Genomic DNA, 16,111 nt, shown 5'->3' on the forward strand with positions numbered 1-16,111 from the left:
TAAAAACAGACGTCAGATTTCGCGGCCACCGAACGTAGCGTCGAAAACAAAATTGTCTGGAGCTTAACGTTCATGCTCGTGGCGAAATTGCCTGGCTCATAATCTCACTTCAGACTTGATGTAAAATAAAGGAAAATACTCCTCTCCCCGCTCGTTTCCCAGCCAATCGCAGCACCCGTTTAGCTAATGTGTATAACGAGCCCCTGGGAGATTATCGAGGGTGATATATAAGGGCGGGGGTAAACTACCCCTCGCTCACGCCTCCACCATCCGCTACTCGCGGCAATGATGGAGGCGTTTCGTGCAGGACGCCTGCTGAATTTCCAATTTGCAATATAAGGTAATCCTACCCGATTTACATATTATTATGGAAATTGTCTTCCACTCTCCGTGCGATCGTACGTAACGTTGGCAAGTTTTTTTTTTTTTTTTTTCCCTTCTTCCTTTCTCTCTTCACCTCGGAACGCCGCAGATTCTTGTAGGAAATCGCGTCACTACTCGCGTATTCACTCTTTACTCATAATATAATAAACCGTCCGTATCGTCGAAACGAAGTTTTCGTCTCTGTACATACTTGATGCACGATTACGAAGAACATCAACGACTATCAAGAACGACGCAGCTCGAATAGGTGGTAAATATTTATGTAGCTGATTGTTCATCGGTATATTGAAACAACAGTTATCAAAACTTTGCAATTTGGGAAGGATGAATGTTCCGGCACCGTTGACACGGTAAGCTGTTTGCTCACCTGAACTTCCTCCCCCCCCTCCCCACCGATTTTACGTCCCGGAAACGATTCCCGGATCGATGGTACGCCGAATCAGTACTTCGGGATTCGTTCCCGCAGACAAGAACGAATTTTGACGTTGACACGAAAGACCCTCGGCGATGAGATCGGTCAGAACCGCAGTTTTCTGGCCTCCCAATAAGGGCGCGTTTCCCTTGAGAAAAGGAAACGCCGGGGACACTTGCCAACTGTTGTACTAAAAGACGGGGAATTAGTGAAGGACTAGCTGCAGAGAGGAAAGGAAAGAAACTGGAAAAGCTTATACATGTATACTCGGAGGATGAGGGGAGGGGAGGCTGAAGGGAAATCGATTTAGATCCGGGCGATATAATTAATTACGAAATTAATTCGGACTCTCGTCATAAGCCGCCGGGGCTTCGGGGGTGAAATCAAGTCTTGGGTATTCGTAATGGTGATGGGCTGTTCGTCCGCACGGATTCCGGGCAAATCACGTCCAACTATTCTTGAGTGTATTACCTAAACGACCGGTAGGTTCCACCGCGCAAGTACCGTCGCCATGGCGACACTGCGGCGAAACCCCACCCTTGCAGGCCAATCAATAACTTATCAAAACATCATCCCCCGCACGGCCGTTTTTCATCCCCCCCTTTTCGAGCCACTGCATGGCTCTCCTACCTCCACAATCCTCGCCATGGCGGCTATTTACATTTTACGTTCCAGACAATTACTTTTCGGGATAACTTATATACATACCCGGGACAAAACTCCCCTTGTAGTGTTCAGCCCTTCGTCCTTCGGAGAAATGTATTATTACGAGACGACCGGCTTTTATCTCTTTCGTTCTTGAACGATTCCTCCCAACTTTTCCTCCCTTCTCTTCGCATTCTTATTATCTTAAACGCTACGATATTTACAGCGCGTTCGAAGAATATATATGTATATGTATGTATATATATATATGTACCACGGGGAAAATTATCGCTTAACGAACGGACAAGAAGACGGGTTTCGGTGTCGGGGCAAATCATCGGATCAGATTATACGTACGGTGTAATTCATCACGACCCCCAGCTCGATAAAATCGCACCGCGGCCTCTCCCTACCAATTTGCCACCCTTTCTCGACCCCGCAGTTACAGTTACAGCTTACAACCCCCTCGGGATACCCTCGCAACATTAGCTAACCGTTCGCTGATTGGTCCGACGATTAGGGGTTGATTTGCTCCGTGAAATTACTCTCGCTATGCTTCATACCGCAAACTCCGTCCCGTCTCGTCTACGGAGGATGACCTCCAGAAATTGCAGGGAAAAGGTTTTTACGCTATGTTTTAGTTTCGGGTCATCTTTCTCTGGAGGTATTGTCCGCAGTTCATCGCACACGGACTGTTTGGGGGAGAGTTTTCTCACGTGTAACGACGGCTTAAGTATGGCCACATCACCGCGGTTTAAAGACTTCATTATTTTTCATTCTCGTATCCTCGGCTTTCTTGTTAGTTGTTACGGAGGATGGATGCCTGGCGTCGCCTCGAGGCATCGGCGAGGGTTCTTCTTGTTAAAATTCTCCGAACTGCGTGGCATCCCTCCCCTTCGCTTCTTTGTCTCATTCTCAGTTGTTCCCCCATCTCGGTTCTCTTCATTTTCATTTCACAACGGCAGACACACGCTGGTATGTATATATTTGCCCGCGAATCTTACGCGTCTATCATACCCTCAAATACCTCTGTCCCTTTTTCTTTCTTCTTATTTTTATCTTTATCTTTGTCTGCGGCCTGTTTGCACAACCGCGACGACTCACGCGATACCAATTTCACCGAGACTCTTTGCCGGACGGTCCTAACCCGACGTGTGTATGTGTTCAACGTATCGTACAAATCTCTTATAATTATTACCTTTCAACAAAACCAGAACATCTTTAGCCGCCTGCTCGCTTATCCGCCCAAGGGCAATCATCGTTACTCATATAGCTCCTTTGAAGAAGCTGTACCTTGTAATATCGTACTGATCCTTAACGCTTGTACCCAACGCGATTCTCCGTTCGTTCGAATTCACTCAACAAATTTCTCTTTCTTTCACCTTATCGAGAACGAATTAAAAACTGAATATCTGCCCGTCTTCGATTCCAATCCTCCCATTATGCTCAAGAACGGATTAATACGGTCAAGATATTGCTCACATACCGCTAAAACGTTGTGTTTCTAGTGATTTATTACCAACATCGCTTAGTGTCTAGTGATAAAGTTAGCGAAGGCAAGATTAGTAAAGTGTCGAATTCAACGCTGATTAAATCACCTTCTGAGTTTTCTCAGCCACAGTCAGATCGTAGATATTGGACAATTTGTTCTTTCATAATTCCTTGATATATACACTTGAATAAACGCTGCGTTGATGCGTGCATGATTTTATGTGCTGAGAGAGTGAGAAAGAGAGAGAGAGAGGAGGAGGTACAGTGAGAAAAATTTTTTTAAAGGATCGATTACCATGAAAGCGTAATAAATACTAATTGATCCAGTGGTTCGAATAAATTTCCGACCAGAGCTGATATCCATATAGATGGCGTGAAAGTATTCAGTGGTTGAGATGCTTCAGCAACTCACACTCTACATCACGTGTAGATTGGTACCCCGCGTTTTCATCACTCTGTTAAATTGATGAGAGTTTGAATTAGAGGGAACGCAAACCCGAGAATCGTATAGGAACGAGGATTCTTTCAGTGATTTATTCGAAAGCAATCAAATGGTCCGCAATGAATATCCTGAATTACTGAATTGATCCTCCTATATGAATTTGATTCATAATTTCGAATAACGACAGTACGATCTTTTTCAGTTTATGTAAAAATATTATCGGACTAAGAATATGACAGTTTTTGCACGAATAATTTGTGCCAACTTACAATCATTCATTGTACTCGATATTGGAAGAACAATGATTTTCACAATGTGAATAAAGGTATTTGCACCTATAGTAATGTGTCGCTGATCAAGGTTGAACATTGAAAGCGTATAATCGATGTTCATTTTTGTTTTCGAATTTCTGACTGTGGTTCGGATTTGAAAAGGAAAAAGCATCCATCCAAGATCTATTATAGAATCTTGATGATCGGTCAATTAGGTAAACGTATTTTTAGTTAACGTTTCGACCCGGATATGGCTAAAAATACGTTTACCTAATTGACCGATCACCAAGATTCTATAATAGATTACATACGAGGTCGAGAATTCTTATTCATCCATCCAAGATGTCTGAAGGATTGTTAATTCTACTGTTTTTTTGTTTCGAGATAATTTCGTTGGAATTGCGCGATCTTCAAAGAGACGAAACTGTAATTCGTGAAATGACCTTAAAATTGAGACAGTCGAAAAATATAGTGAGGTAAAGATATAGATTGCCAGAATATATAATTCTATTCTATTCTATTCTTACTTTCCTACATTTTGACTTTTCTCTATTTTTACCTCTTCATATTTTGACTTTTCTGTAATTCGTCTCATTTATATATTTTCATATTCTCCAAATAAAATTTCCGCGTTTTTCCAAATTCGATAATTTGAAATCATTTTTATTATTTATAAGTTTCTTTTACTTCAAAATGTAAAACGGCGGTAACTTTTAATTGTACTATATAATAATTATATAATAAATTCATTGGTCATTTGTTTTTTTTTTTCTTTCTATAGTTTTACGTATGAAAAGCATACCTAACAGCAGACGTGCCAATAATCCCAATCGCTTATTTCTTTAAATGAAGCACAGGTTTGTCAGTCGTAATCTACGAATATGATTAAGGAAATAATTCGTCTCGGGTAACTTATGTGAAAGATTATTTACTAATTATAATCGAATTGAATTTCAGTCTTGAATTGAACCGTCGATACAAGAGCACACAATGATGCGAAAATTCTCTCCAAAATCATTGATAACCAAGTTTTTAAAATAAAAATTCTAAAATTTCGAATTTATGTCTTCTGTGTTAAAGAGTGCTGTATTATCAGATTTGCCCTGTGCAGTCTAAAAAAATTCCCATCGTTCAAAGAAATTCGAGGAAAAGCTAATGTTTCATTATCTCCAGTATAACCACGATGTTGAGCCGTTGTAATTTTTTCTTACTTTTTTCTCTTCATTGTAAGAACGCCTGCAAGGATTGAATAGCAAGAATAAAAAGAAGGATAAGAAAAAACGAAGAAAAAATAAACAAAATGGGCGTCGACGATGAAGGGGGTTTGGCAGAGAGATTTAAAGAGAGAGAGAAAGAGAGAGAGAGAGAGAGAGAGAGCTATTCAGAGAGCAAGAGAGTTGCCTCGAAGGGGGAGAAACGGCGAGCGCGAAACGTACATTACAATAAATCAGGCGTGGTCTGACGTGAATGTAAAATTGCCGGAACCGATATACATAGGAACGTACACATCGCATGATACGCAAACATATGTGTAAAAATTTACCCGCCAACAGGGTCGTCAGACCGATAGTCGCGATCAACCCCGTCGTCGCCCTGCTGCCGGGAGGCTAGCTGGCGAGGGTTGCAGCGGCAAAATCCGGCTCGAAACGGAATGGAAGAGGCCGACGGAGATGGCCGACGAACGTCGTTCCGCGTTGGAAGGGGTGGGGGAAAGCCCTAGGAGTGATTTGTCAATTGTCAATTGTCACGATGGCCCCGAACTGTCTGGTATATAACCGGAGGACGAAGAGCCCGCGGAGCCCATTGTCGACGAAGCCCGCTACCTACGAGCTTGCAATTTATCGATGACCCTGATCTGCCTGGAATCGGCATATGCACACCGCACTCGAAAGGGATCCGAATCCCGGGAGCCCGAGGAACCATGGGGAACGGTCGAAAGGGTGTCATTGAATCGATCCGGAGTATCAGGATCAGGGAGTTCATTACGCATCGATGTCCCCAAGACTTTTCAATGTGTAACCTGTTCGTGTTCTCGTTGATGGTAGACGGAAAAAATTTAACGTAAGTTTTACTCTCCCGAGGTGAATATATGGACAGCAAGTTTTTGGAGAGAAATGTCCATCAATTTTTTCTAGATCTAACGTATTATCAGTTTCGTAAATCATGCTACAATTGTTTTAGATTTAACTAGAAAAAAATCCTGTCAATGTATTTGATACAGGAGATGTAAGATCTGCAATGTTTGTCTTTCCGTGTGTAATTGATACGCGATAGAAACATAGGTGGGATCAATTTTTTTATCGCATAGATCGGGTAGAAGAATTTGAACGAGAATTGAAGCTAGAAAAATTTGAAACAAAAATCGCCACCTCATAATTTTGGTATACTGACTTTGAACGACATGAGTTTTTCAAACAACGAGTAGGTATCAATAATGTTTCACTCGATCACGATTTACCAAATTTCATACAATGCAAATTACCGTATCGCGTCGTTACAATAACGTCACTAAGTTCAAACTCGCAGTATTGAAAGGTTAACGCGACTAGTTTGGAATCCACGTTACGCTTTAACCCGGAGTTGGAAAAAGTTGGGTGATCAATTTGCCGGATATTGAGAAGAGTCGGAGCGTCGGGCGGGAATCGCGTTGATCCAGTTTCGAAATGGGTATTCGGTCGAGTGTATCGAGTCGGTCTTTCCGATAATAGGTTATCCGAGTGAAGCATGGTGATCGGGTGGATCCGCGCACCCACGGAGCCGAGATATCGGAGGCCGGATTGTAAACCGTGGAAAGGATAGGCTATAAACAAGACAATTTCGTTGGCAATTCCCTGGAAATCCATAAATATCTTGCGGGGGGTGGCGGCGGCCTCGATTAAGAGGACACCGTGTCGCGGTGGCGGCCGCCATCTTGGTAAAAGACATTGCGGTCAAACAATTGAATGTCTCCCTCGACGGGCATCCGCTCCGTCCCTTTTTCCCCGTTCCTACGATCTGCAGCCATTTGTGTTTCGCTTTTTCTCATTCTTCCATTTTACACCCCCCCCCTTCCCCTTTTTCCTCTCCCCCTTATCTTTTTATCTCTCTCCTCGTTCTCCCTTTGACACGGCTACGTATACCTGCAGACGCCCTCTTCTTCCTTCAGCTCCTCGATCCCGAATTGAAATAGCGATTCCGATTGGGATTCGGAAAATTCTATTTCCTCTTTCCTTCACACACACGCACACGCATACATGTACTTCTATACACACGTCTATTCCTCGCTGGAGATAAAAATGTTTACGATGAAACTGAATATGTACCTGAATCCAGTTCCGTGGAATGGGATTTTATTTCCTTCGAGGGATTTCTCGTCGCTTCTTCACACACTCTGAAGCCTATCGTTTCGCTTTAACAAGTACGAGCTACTCGTCTGGTTTTATCCTTGGGATCAGGTTTCGCCAAATTCTCGGGATAATTGCATCGCTTGCAGGCTTTTCACGCGGCAATCAAATGTTCCATGTATGCAACTCTCGAGCTACAAGATGCATCTGGATTCTACAAGTGTATTTGTGCCAATGATACAGGATCTTTGTAAGCAGTTCGGCAGTTTTTTGAGGATAGCAATTGTTCGCAAATTTTATCATGTTTAAGATTGTTGAACGGTGAAAGAAGACTATATTTTCGTTCAATGATAATACGGGGTTAATTCACTGAAATGAAACATCGTCGCATTGAGTCGATTCGCCTCACAAGCTTACGAAAATTGAGACCATTCCGACTGAGAAGACTGGCCACTTACGGCAGGCATGTCCAGGCTTCAAGAGTACCAAAACCGACGACGGTCTATACACATAAATGGAGGATCTATGTTGGTACGGTGATCTGAAGGTCTGCGAAAAGAGTGAATTTCCTCAAACACAGCAACGCATCGAGCCAATTCACTCCGTGTAAGCAAGCAGAAATTAGGACCATTCGGAGTTTTGGCTACTTGGACCGAGGAGACTGACCACTTACGCGACGGTCCAAGCTCGAGATTGCGAAAACCAATAAGGGTCTGTGATGAAGATGCAGACCGCGATCCATGCTCGGAGAACGTCTGGCATTGTATGAAATAATCGTCGAATGGTGACGAAGCGAAAGAGTTGAGGGTTTGCGAGGGTGTGCATGGAACGCGTTCGCAGAGAAACACACAACGAAGCTGTCCTCGATTGGCGTAGGATCGCAAATAGGCGCCATGTTGGCACGGAGCTGAGGGGTCGCCATGGATACCACTCCACTTACCGCACAATAACAATGGGACACAACCGAGTCGTGGATGGGATTCTGCGACATTTGGTAATGCGGTTCGCTTAGCGTCGCTTCCGTCCCGCCACCCTGCCAGCGCCAGATATATACGTAGAAGTATAATAATACCCGGTTCCGTTTTCCACCCCTCGATCTGCCCCCTGACCTCCACCGTAACCGAGTTAACGTCCCTGTTATACCTACTCTCTCACATCTCCTCGCTCTTGAGATATCGTACTCGTTAACTCTCAAGTCCCAACACCGCCAGACACCTCGGTAACTATTGCATGACACCCCGTTACACACTAGCCGATAAATTTTAACCGGAAATTATCTATCGAACATTTTATTAGGTGAATAGGTGAGGCGGTGATTTGATCAAATTTTGATTTCGGAATAGAGGGTAAAAATACTGTTTTACATGTTTTCAATACATTCAATTGGGAAAATTGTCGTGTTACAATTCATCAAAATTGGCTCCTTTGGACTACAAAAAACAAATTTTTAAGGTCATTCGGAAAGTGAAATTCGGATATCAGGATTCGATTGATATTTAATCACAGCCTATGGTAGTTCTCACCTATCAGTGTTCAATATCTGGCTCATGGTCATGTCATGGTGATACGTGTACTAACACGTTTTCACAGTTTTAGCGAAAATACATTCTTCGATTGAGTTATATTCATGCCCGAGAGAACCTTCTGTGTACGAACATTTTGCGTCGAATTTCATACTTATATTCAAAATGTTCCCTAGCGTTGATCCATTTCCGTTTCCTGTTTTGTCCGATCCCATTATCTTGTACCTTGCGTTTTATTTCTTCCCGTAAAATTTCAACTCACCGTTACACTTGGCGTATTACGCCGTAAAGTTATGATCGTGTTATTCAAAACTGGGATCCAAAGGTCAGATATCAATGATCAATGATCAAACTTGAAAAATTGCTCGGATCGAAACTATAAAGATCTTTTTAGGCTCTGCTTCATTGGTTTGAAAAAATTTCACGAAACATTAAAGTCTGCACTTACTAAACTTCGATAGATTTCGTCAAACTTTGTAGAAAAAGAAAATGTGACAGACTTGACGGAGTTTCGTGATTTCAAAAAAAAATTTATCAGTCCTCGTTAACAGCTTGACCAGAATTCCATGAGGTTTTATTGTATTTAAATTCGGGCCCCTGATCATCGGTATCAGTCATCGTGATTTGAGGGATTGGTAAACGATCGAAGCGTGATTCTCGATTTGCGGTTGGATTCTAGATTCGAACGAAATCGGTTTAATTGTATCTGCATCGCGGTGAATCCGTGCGTTAAAAAGAAATCCACGCATGTGAATTTTCGGTGCAGAAGAGAGGAAACGCGGAATGCGGCCGCGGCCGAAACGGGCCGAGGAGCCGGAGGAAGGCGCGCATTCAAATCGTCGTGCGGATCTTCTCCCCAGGCCAAGCGGGATTGACATTGAGCGATGTCGCACTTTCGCGGCCGCGCGAATGCAAGCCTGAGGCCGTGATGCCGCCGCGGAAACTGTCGCCCCGTGAGAATCCCGCCGTCGTTTGACGAGCTGAAGGGAGAGTAAAAAGGGAGAGAATGAGACCGCGGACTGCAGAAAACCCGCGCGAGATCAGAGAATTTTTACCGTCCCTTATACCTCGGTCATACTGTATTTCCGAATTCATTACCTTGTACCTTATTTACGTGCCGCGAATGAATAGCCAATGCGTACCAAGTAATCTTGGCCTACGGATAAACGACTCGTGAGATGAAAAAATGTTGCGTGATAGACGCGTGGGAATGTCTTGATTGCGATATTTTTATTGAAATGTTGCTGCGGGATTCTCGGGGAAAATTGTTACCTCGCGACCTTAGGCATTTTTGAAAGTTTGGAGAACTTAGCTAGGCAAAATGTATTAATATTTTGCATAATCGAAATTCTCTAAAATGTAAAATTTGTAGAATACAGTGATTTGGGTGGGGATAGAAACTTGGAAGGGTCGATATTTCGAATGGACGATATATCGAAATTTCAGACATGCAAAAATAAGATGACGAACGATGAATTGTTCGAAATCTTGATTTTTGAAAGTGTCACAGATTAGAACGAATAGTAATCAGTGATACTTCAAAATATCAAGATTTCGAACGATTCATCTTTTGTTATTTTATTTTCGCTTGTTTGAAATTTCGATATATCAGCCATTCGAAATATTGACCTTTATAAGTTTTGACCCCCACCCAGTGATTTTTCAAAAATGGTTAGTTACCATAACTCTAGTGAATTTAACCTCGATTCTTTTTCCGGCTCCATTAAGTATTGTAGGAATGAATGGAAAATTTTGTGTACAAATAACTATCTACAGTGTGATTATAGTTGCCAACATTAAATTTTCTCGCAATTTTTCACCATCATCAAACCATCCCACCAGTTACGTAAAAATGTGGTCCGCGTGGCTATATCCAAAAAGAAATTTTCCAGTTACACGTACAAAACTAATTTTCTATTTTGTAACCAGATGCGCATTTCTCGTTTATTCGAAAAATGAAAATAGCCAAGAATATGTACAAGAAGTAATTTTCCTCGGCGCATAATGCCTGCAAGCTTGATTGACAAAGCGAATATTTTACTCCCGGCTGTAGGCATGTATGTACAAGTACGTATAAAAAACATTAAGGGAAAATAAGATGCATGGTTCGGAACCGTACCACCTACAGAGTCGGCTTATTGATAGGCCAAGGAGCGCAAGGCGATGCAGATTGAAATTCAGAGTACGGCACTGATCCTTGGATACAGTGTAGCCGCGTAGTTGCAGCAAATAACTTGAGGGGTATTTTCACCGCTTGCAACATTAATATACCTACACACCGGACGAACGTATCGGTGTTAGAGAATCGTCGAACAGAAGAAATAAAGAAATTTAAAAGAATAAGAAAAATGAGAATATACCGCGAGGATCGAGGACAGGAGGAATAACAAAATGGGGCGACAAACAGATTGCCGCGAATCTGGCAGCGGGCGGTGAATGTATGAATGCTGGACGTTGAGGACAGGGTGATGGAAGCGTGCAACTTATGCATACCGTGTAAGTGACGCGCATCCATTATTCATACTAATAAAATAATGCGAGGGGGGGGGGGGGGAGGGGGGAGGAGGAGGAGGAGATATCCGAGGGATTCGCGCGGCGCGAGACGCGTTCGGTTTTCGAAGCAAAAACGGACCCGGACAGCTCCAGACCCAAGACCTTAAATTGTGTCACAGGTCCGACCACGGCGTCCTTCTTCTTCCTAGGAGCTCCTCTTTTTCCGAGCTCTGATCCTGGGCTCTGCACCTGGCGTTGGCTGATCGCCGTCCCGCATGAGCATATATTCGATATCAATTTACACGGTATTTTGCACGCTGGAGACGACGATGATGATGATGATGATGATGATGACGATGATGATGATCATCATCACCAACGATCGAAGCGATTGACCGTTTCTTGCTTCCGTGATTCGCGACTCGCCGCGTGCATGGGCATCTCGGGATCGGCGAACAAGACCGAAGAAAGAGAGAGGCACAAATGTCAAGTTCCATTCAGCTATGTTAAAAGGCGGTGTAAACGAACGCTATTACCGGAACACGTCGGCCACTGCATTCCTACGTCTCCTCCCGACTCGCTTGTTCACCGGCATTCCCGCTTTTGCATAACAAGGTGCCGCCTCCATTTAGCCGACTATTATACCATTGACTACTTGGCCAATCTGTTTGTTCCTCGCTTAATTCATCGTCGGAGAAATGCGCGGCACGAATTACTGCTGCTAAATGCCGCTGCTATAAACAACCGTTTTTCCATAAAAAATGTTACACACTTTTATATATAAAAGTTCACATGGTCCAAGCGCTCGATACTCTTTCATGTCTTCTACAACATTCGTCTTTTGGGCATTTAATGGGTATGCCTTTTTAGTCCGCCAAACTTCAGTCATCTTTGGATGCGTTCGCAAGTCTTTTTCATCACTGTTAATTACTACATATATCCTGAAAGAACTGTGAGCTGAATATTCAATGAGTATGTATCTTCAGTCAGTCAAATCTCAGCGCTCTTCTGATCAGTCTACAGACCTTTTTCATCACTGAATACGTGTATCCAACCTGAAAGAATCGTTAGTTCGATTTCAGGCGTAGTATTCAATGAGTATAATGTCTCTTCATTCCATGAATTTTCAATTATCTTCCGATGAGTCCAAACCGGAAGAGCTATGACATGAATTTGAGACACAATACCTAATCGGAATATTATCACTGGAAACGGTGACATCCCCGGTCGAAATTTAGCGCATTTACATTTGACCCTTGGTAGGTTGATATAAACCAACTTCCAAAGAAACTGAACCTAGAAATGCTACATTGAATCTCTGACTTATAAAAATTCAAGAACAAACCCTACATTGAACCTCCAACTCCTGAGAGATCCAAAGAACAAACCCTTCAGTAGACGATTGAAACTATTTTAAAGCTATTCAATCTGTGGCTGATCCATTGAACCTGTGACTTCTCTTCCATAGATATATTATTACAGCGACATTCGATTGTTCACAACGTATAATTCACGGGCTATTTCGAGCCAACTTTGATAAGTTTCAATAACATTTAGATATTAAGTATTGCATTTCGACCGTATTTATTCAACGTCCTTGCGAATACAAAAACTCTTTCAACCAGAGGAGCTTCGAGTTACTACAAATACAAAATTCTAAAATTTAAACATACCCTACTTTGAGTTTAAGTTTGATAAATCGGGAAATTTTTGACATTTTTAGCGTCAAAGCAGGGTCAATTAAATCGCATCGAAACAGAATCTACTTCACTATCTCCAAGCCCTACGTAGGCGCTAAATTTCGACTCGGGCTGATTCTGCTAGCGCGACTGACGAGCCTGCACAATGCGAGAGAAGTTGAGTCGGCGTTATCGAGGGTTGTTAGCGTTCGGTGTAATATGCCGACAAGAAATGCGCCGTGAAGACTGCGCTGCTGCAGTCCGGACGGCGTGAGCGTGGGATTATGATTACCGTACGAATGAAGAAACGCTGCTGCACCGGTCGTCTAATGAGTCACGGTAAGCTGGTGGGAGGAAAAGCGAGAATGAGAGCGATCTGCGTCATTTTAGTAACTGTACCCAGGCACAACTCGAGCCATTAAAAGCACGCAAAACATTCTTCGAACTGATGCATATCCTCTTTTCAATCGTTTGGACTCAATCTGTTGGGAACAATGGTGTCTACATTCCTTCAAGTTCACCAGGGATAAGAAATAATGACTGTGAACTCGAGTTTCACTTAAGAGTAAATAGTTTTTATCAATTTTATCGCATTCTTTACAAAGTGCTAGTAGATATTTTATATTTTTTACTGATTCCCTGTTTCCGTTTGTCTCGAGACACGTAGTTTTTATCAGAATCCGCGATTATGTGCCAGATCTTTCCTTTATTTTTTCCGTCTGATATAATATGTACAGTCGAAATTCTTAATATAATTGGAATAAGAATATGTATCTTCTTTATAACGTTGCGCCAGAACTTTCACGATAAAGTTTTAGTTTCAACAATTTTCGACGATTCATCAGGTGGTACCGTCCGATAAAAATAGCGCAAAGACGGAAAGATTGAGATACGGAAGTTCAGTCTATGTTTGCTCATTTTTACGTTTGGACATTGTTTCGACCGGTCTGTATACTTGAAACATCGTTCAAAGATTAATTATTCTAACGCGGAGACATTATTTTTGGATTAATCTCAAGGGTACGCAATTCTTACCGAATACCGGCAAAGTTTAAACCGTCCGTGGATGTCCGGTTTGTTCTTCGGAGACCAAAGAAGAAGACTAAGAATTTGGGAACTGAAACGTATTAAGAGCGCTGTATACGATTACTGCATGGCAGAAGTATTCGGGGGCGAGTTAACCAGCCCAGCTGGGCAATGTCGACTGTTGAATTTCGTCGCCGTCTCTCCTTTCGGGGCAAAAACGTCAGCGAAGGGAATTCCTGATGCGTCCGCCCCTCTCGCTTCGCCTCCTTGTTTTTCCCGTTCAGTTGCGGAATCCTTGCGTGCCTCTGTCTTCTTCGCGGGTTTCGTCGGCGTCGCTCGCGCATTAAAAATGTATCAATCTCAAAGAGGACGTCGCGTCGGTGCGTTGCCTTGCCAGGACCAAAGTGACCGGGAACTTCGCGTCGTTCTCACTCTGTTTTGCTAGGCCCGTCAGAGCTTATTCGTCTCCTCGACTCGTTTCCGAACACGGAATGTGTTTAGGCCCGAACCATAAAGAATATCGCCGCGATGAAATGAGCTATTGCCTCGAAAAAGTTGAGATCGGTTGGCATCCTGCTTTTTAATAAATTCCCCAAGTTCTTACGGGAGCTCAGTTCAAATTAATAGCTCGCATTGTCTTGTGTTGAAATTATTTCTCTTTTAAATCACGACGGTTCTCGAATTGCTTCAGAAATTACTTCGAAGGATATTTTCAAATCAGCGATTGCAACGTCGATTAATGCTTTCGAAATTGCGATTTAATAATTGATCCCTGTAGAAACATTCGAGCAATGTTGTAAATGACACAGGATTTTCACAAATTTGTTTCGAACAAACCAAATGCGACGCCAACTGTATTTATCGATCTTCAACACTGTTTTCAGTCTTATCGAGAAGCATGTGAAACGTGATCGTCAAACTTGTGCTCACGCCATTAAGAAAAACCTTACTACTTTAACTTGTTCAAGCGTGTTGCAGGAATGACGAAGTGCCAGGATACCGATGGTTACCTTATGGTGTCGAGCTGTAATGTTCAGCGTCAGGAATTCCTGAACGCGTAGAGGTTGAAAAAGCGTGAACATGGGTTCGTCGATGACAAAATGCGTTGTATTGTGCATGTACCTCATATCCGTACGATGCAGGATTCCGGGCTGACAAAGGTGCTAATTTCCGGACGGCAATGAAGACAGCAGCGTTTATTTCGTGAAAACATTGCGGAATGGGAACGTGTTATGAGAAAACGGTGATCGACGAAGGGGAACACAAAGAGAGGGGAAAAACGCTGGCTGGATCGTTGATGATAACATCAGTTTCGCCGTCGAGGGTCTCGTCCTCGTCCTGGAGGATCCTGCTCCTTCTCTTTGCGCCCTCTCTCGTGTGTCTCTTCTGTCCGTCGACTCGCTGTTCCTGTAATTTGTATCGAAACAGGCTAGAATCACAACGCGCGCGGCGCGTCGGCACCGGGCAAAAGCCCCGGCATAAATGTTCCTCTTGTCTTGTTCTTGTTCCCTCTGGAACCGCGTCCTGGTCCCCGTATTTCGCGGTTTCGCCTCCGCCTCGGGAGCCCGCGATCCGCTCGACGTTGCTCTTATTTTTCGGCTCACTCCATGTCGCGTTTTTTGCTCGCATTTCTACGACTGATCCCGCCTGAAAACCATCCGCTAACAAGCAACTCCGGATCACGAATTGTGATGCGCCTGACACTTTAGAGATGTTTGCCTGCCTGCCTGCCTGTCTGTCCGACCAGTCCTTCCTTCCCTAGCTTCGTTTGGTCATCTCGCCTCACTCTCGGACCACGTATAACATCAATGGACTGAGGTTTTCCTGATGGACGACCATATTCGGGGGGCCACCAGTTTATACGATCGAACGCCAAACTGATTTTGCTCGTGCCGCCTTTTTTCTTCAATTCTTGTCAAATCATTTTCTCTCTTTTCAACCTTTTGTCTCTGTAGAAGAACGAGTACCTGCAAAATATGGTGTTAGAGAGGTCTTGTGAATTTTTATAGGTAACCGATCTGCAACTGCTCTAACTTAAATTTGGTTCCAGATTTGAAATTTTTTCGTGTATTAGACTTATGGACTTTATTTTTCTATCGAACTTAAGCATTCCAGGTTCTTAGAGCGATGGGTGATAATACGATTGCGTTTGATATGATTTCACGCACAAACAAATTTTACACAGAATCAAAACTAATATTTGTTCTATTTGCGAATGCTCGGAAAACCTGGTTTTAATACGAACATCGTTTTTTTTTTTCTTTTTTATCGTCGTTGCTGAAAATCAATACAAAAATCAATTTCGCATTCTAAAAAATAGAACTTTTTTCTTAAACAAAAATACGTTGAGTTACATTTTTCCTGCGAGAAAAAATAATTAACGATGTTTCTTCTCAAAACGATAACGTTCAGGGGTTCGAA

At 42.9% G+C, this 16,111-nt stretch overlaps 1 protein-coding gene across 7 annotated transcripts in view; it reads left to right on the forward strand.

Annotated features, from left to right (window-relative positions):
• LOC124217790 (uncharacterized) overlaps positions 1 to 16,111 on the forward strand; it is a 174,975-nt gene that overhangs the window by 40,625 nt on the left and 118,239 nt on the right. The gene's annotated exons all lie outside the window — the stretch shown is intronic.

Source organism: Neodiprion pinetum, chromosome 4 (genome assembly GCF_021155775.2).
Source record: "Neodiprion pinetum isolate iyNeoPine1 chromosome 4, iyNeoPine1.2, whole genome shotgun sequence".
NCBI classification, from domain to species: Eukaryota; Metazoa; Arthropoda; class Insecta; order Hymenoptera; family Diprionidae; genus Neodiprion; species Neodiprion pinetum.